Here is a 6,127-nt window from a genome sequence, read left to right as displayed (position 1 = left end):
ATATTTATAATGATTATAATTATAATTGTATTATAATTATTTTAATTATAATTATAATTATAAAACAATTATAAAAATTATAATTATAATTATATAATAATTATATAATGATTATAATCATGTAATAATTATATAATAATTATAATTATATAATAATTATATGGGAATTATATAATTATTATAATAATTATATTTATAATGACATAATAATTATAATAATTATAATTTGAATTATATAATAATTAAATAATAATTATAATTATATAATATAATAAATATATAATAATTTTTATTAATTAGTAATTATATGATAATTATAATTATATAATAATTATTATTATATGATAATTATATAATAATTATATGATAAGTATAATTATATAATTATATAATAATTATAATAATTAGGATTATAGTTATATAATAATTATGATAATTAGGATTATAGTTATATAATATTTATAATAATTATAATTATAATATAATAATCGTAAAAATTATAATTACAATTATATAATAATTATAATTATATAATAATTAAAATTATATAATAATTAAAATTTTATAATAAATATATAATAAATATAAATATATAATTATAAAAATTATATAGTGATTATAATTATATAATATTTATAATTATATAATAATTTTAATTATAAAATAATTTTAATTATAATTATATAATAATTGTAATTATATGAAAAAATATAATTCTAATTATAATATAATTATATTTATATAACAATTATAATTATATAATAATTATAATTATAATTATATAATAATAATAATTATTGGATAATTATAATTATAATTGTGTAATAAATATAGTTTTAATTATATATTAATTATAGGTATATATTAATTAAAATTATATAGTAATTATAATTATATAACGATTATAATTATATAATAATTTTAATTATAATTATAATTATATAATAAATATAATTATAATTATATTTATATAATAAATATGATAATTATAATAAAAATTCTATAATAATTATAATAATTATAATTAAAATTATATAATAATTTTGATTATAATTATATAATAATTATAATTATATAATAATTATAATTATATCTATATAATAATTATAATTATAATCATAATCTTATGATAATTATAATTATAATTATAATCATATCATAATTAAAATTCTAATTATATAATAATGATAATTACAATCATTTAATAATAATTATTATAATTATACAATTATAATAATTATATTATAATTATATAATGATTATAATTTTATTATTATTATATAAATATAATAATTAAAATATATTATAATTATAATTATATAATAGTTATAATTATATAACAATTATAAAATAATTTTATAATAACTATAATTATATAATAATTAAAATTATAATTATATTATAATTATATAATAATTAATATTATATAATATTTATAATTATATTATAGTTATAATAAAATTATTATATCATTATAAGTATATTATAATTATGTAATAAAGAAATAATAATTATAATAATTATAATTATAATTATATAATAAATATAATAATTAATATTTTAATTATAAAATAATTATAATAATTATAATTATAATAATAATAATAATAATTATAATTATAATTACATAATAATTATAATAATTATAATTATAATTATGATTATATATAAATATAATAATTAAAATTATATTCATATAATAAATATAATAATTATACTTATAATTGTATAGTAATTATAATAATTAAAATCATAATTTTAGAATAATTATATAATAATTTTGATTATTTAATAATTACATAACAATTATAATTATATAATAAATATTCAATAATTATAATTTCATAATAATCATAATTATATAAAAATTATATAATAATTATATAATAAATATAATTATGATTATATAATAATTATGATTATTTTAAAAAAGTAATTATAATTTTATAATAATCATAATTATACAATAATCATATATAATAATTATAATTATATAATAATAATTATATAATAATAATAATTATATTATAATTATATAATAATTATGATTATATAATAAATATAAATAAAATTATATAATAATTATAATTATAATTATAATTATATAATAATTTTATAATAATTATAATTATAATTATTATGTAATTATAATTATATTATAATTATATAACAATTATAATCCTAATATGATTATTTAATAATTATAATTATATCATAATTATATGGTAATTATAATTATTTTATGATTATATTATAATTAAATAATAATTCTAATTATATAATAATTATAATTATTTTATAATTATATAATAATTATAATTATTTTATAATTTTATAATAATTATAATTGTATTATAATTATATAATAATTATAGTTATATAATAATTATAATTATATTTTAATTATATAATAATTATAATTATATTATAATTATATATTATTTATAATTTTATTATTATTATACAATAATTAAATTTACATTATGATTATATAATAATTATAATTATATTATAATTATATAATAGTTATAATTATATAATAATTATAATTATATAAAAATTATAATTATATAATAATTAAAATTAAATAATGATTATAATTATAGAATCATTATAATTGTATTATAATTATAAAACACTTATAGCCTAATTCTTTCATAATTATATAAAAATTATAATAATTATATAATAATTATAATAAATATAATTATAATTATATAATAATTAAAATAATTATAATTATAATTATATAATAATGATAACTATATAATATTTATAATTATATAATAAATATGACTACATATTAATTATAATTATATATTAATTATTTCAATTATAATTATATAATAGGTTTAATAATTATAATAATTATAATTATAATCATATAATAATTATAGTAATTATAATTATAATTATATAATAATTATAATAATTATAATTATATAATAATTATAATAATTATAATTATAATTATGTTATAATTATATTACTTATAATTATAATAATCATAATTATAATTATGTTATAATTATAATTATTATAATTGTAATTATATAACAATCGAAAATATATAATATTTATAATTATATAATAATTAATAATAAGTAGAATTATAATTATATAAAAATTATAATTTTATAATAATTTTAATTATAATTATATCTTAATTATAATTATAATTATATAATAATTATAATTATGTTTATATGAAAATTATAATTATAATTATATAATAATAATGATTATAAATATATAATAATTATATAATAATTATAATTATATAATAATTATAATTATATTATAATTATATAATAATTATTATTATATCTTAATTATACATTAATTATAATTATATTATAATTATATAATAATTATAATTTACATTATAATTATTTGATAATTATAATTATATTATAATTATATAATCATTATAATTACATTATAATTATATAACAATTATAATTGTATCATAATCATATAATAAATAAAATTATATAATAATTATAATTATATTGTAATTATATTATAATTGTATAATAACCATAATTATATAATAATTATAATTATATAATAGTTATTATATATAATAATTATTATAATATAATAATTATTGTTATATTGTTATATTGTTATTATTAAATTATCATCATTGTTATTATGGTTATTGTTAATGTCATTATTATTGTTATTATTATTATTATCATTATTATTATCATCATCATCATCATCATCATCTTCATCACTATCACTATCACTATCACTATCACTATCGTTATCGTTATCGTTATCGTTATCGTTATCGTTATTATTATTATTATTATTATTATTATTATTATTATTATTATTGTTATTGGTAATAATAAAAATAATAAATCATAATTATTATTATTATTATTATTTTTATTATTATTATTATTAATACTGTTAATACTACTAATAAATTGTTGTTGCTGTTTTTGTCGTTGTTGTTGTTGTTGTTGTTGTTTGTTTGTTTGTTTAGGTATATATTGTATATAATATATGTATGTATATATTATATATATCGTATAAATTATATATATATATATATATATATATATATATATATATATATATATATATATATATATATATATATGTATGTATTATATATATTGTTTATATAATATGTATGTATGTATATATCATATATATATATATATTTTATATTATATGTAGGTATGTATATATCATATACATTGTATATATTATATTAATTCTATATATTATATGTATATATGTATATTCTATAAACACTCTCTAAATTATATATATATATATATATATATATATATATATATATATATATATATATATACATATATTATATATATGTATATATATGTGTATGTATGTATATATTATATATATTATATATATAACCCAGCCATGGGTGTAATGCCGTGCCGGTCCTAAGCCCGGATAAATGGGGAAGGTTAGGGAGGGGCTAACAACCCTTTCCTGTAAAACCTATATTGTTACAAAAACCGTACAAGAAGCAAATAGACCTAGACAACTTGTTGATGACTTGGGAACGAATAGGATTATGAGCTGGAAAAAACCCATAAAGTTTGCTACTTGGAATGTACGAAGTTTGTATAGAGGGGGATTTGTTGATGTACTCGAAAATGAGCTGGAAAGATATAGTATACAAATAGCTGCCCTACAAGAGATAAGATGGCTGGAATTTGGGAAGTGTGAAACGCATAAGGGGGTCATATACTATAGTGGCAGAGAAGATGGGAGACATGAGGAGGGAGTTGGGTTTTATATTAGTAAAAATATAAGCACTGCAGTTGTGGAGTTTGAGGGTATAAGCAGCAGAATAGCAAGAATAAGGATGACTGCTAAGTGGTTTAAAATCACAGTAATAACATTACATGCCCCTACAGAAGACAGTGATACTAAAGATCAATGGTATGATGAAGTTCAGGAGGTTTTAAACAAGGTACCGGGACACGATATGCTAATAATATTGGGAGATATGAATGCTAAAGTAGGTAAAGAAGTAGCAGCTTTTGCAGGAACTATAGGCACACATAGCTTGCATGAAAGTAGTAATGACAACGGGATTAGACTAGCAACGCTAGCCACAGCATACAATTTAGTAGTAGGAGGCACTCTGTTCCCACACAAAGAAAAGCATAAGGGCACTTGGCTTTCACCTGATGGAAATACAACCAACCAAATTGATCACATTTTAGTCAAAAGGAAATTTAGATCAGCGCTGATGGATGTGAGAGCATACAGGGGAGCAGATTGTGATTCAGATCATTACATGGTGACAGCAAAAATACGTATAAAACTAACAACAAAGAAAAAGAATGGAGGGCAAACACCTAAGATAGCTACTGAGAAACTGAAGGAAGGGGAAACAAGATTACAATATCAGGTTGAAGTAGAGAACAGATTTGCAGCTTTGGAGGTGGATGATGATGTGAGTTGGGACCAAGTAAAGCCTATAGTGCTGGAAGCAGCAGAGAGAACTGTTGGTAGGGTGGGACGACGAAGGGGAGGACGATGGTTTGATGAGGAATGCAGAGAGGCCACCCAAAGAAGAAGGGAAACAAGATTAAAATGGATAGAGAATAGAGGAAATACAGAGAGGAGAAGGATATATACAGAGGCAAGAAATGAGGCATGCAGCACTAACAGAAGGAAGAAAAGAATGCTGATCAATAGAGAGCTGGAAGAGATTGAGAGCAATAGCAGACTGGGAAATGTGAGGACCGAGTTCCATGGAATAAATAAAATCAGGAAGGGATACCAGGCCAGACAAGGAATGGTGCGCAGTAGAAATGGCGATCTTTTAGTAGAGAGTGGGGAAATTGAGGAGAGATGGGTAGAACATTTTAGAACTTTGCTAAATAGAACAGCACCACCTGAACAACCTGCGGAGAATGAAGAAATTTTATTAGGAGAAGATGAAGAGGATCCAACCATAGAGGAAATTCTGGAAATAATAAAACACTTAAAGAATAATAAGTCTGCTGGCCGTGACGAAATTAGTGCAGAACTACTGAAATATGGAGGAAGACAGCTACAAGAAGCAATGGCAAATATTGTGATTGGAATTTGGAGAAGGGAAGAAATGCCTGAGGAGTGGGAG

This window comes from Palaemon carinicauda, chromosome 15 (assembly GCF_036898095.1).
Source record: "Palaemon carinicauda isolate YSFRI2023 chromosome 15, ASM3689809v2, whole genome shotgun sequence".
NCBI classification, from domain to species: Eukaryota; Metazoa; Arthropoda; class Malacostraca; order Decapoda; family Palaemonidae; genus Palaemon; species Palaemon carinicauda.
The sequence above is the reverse complement of the archived record's forward strand: the minus strand, read 5'-3'. Positions refer to the sequence as shown.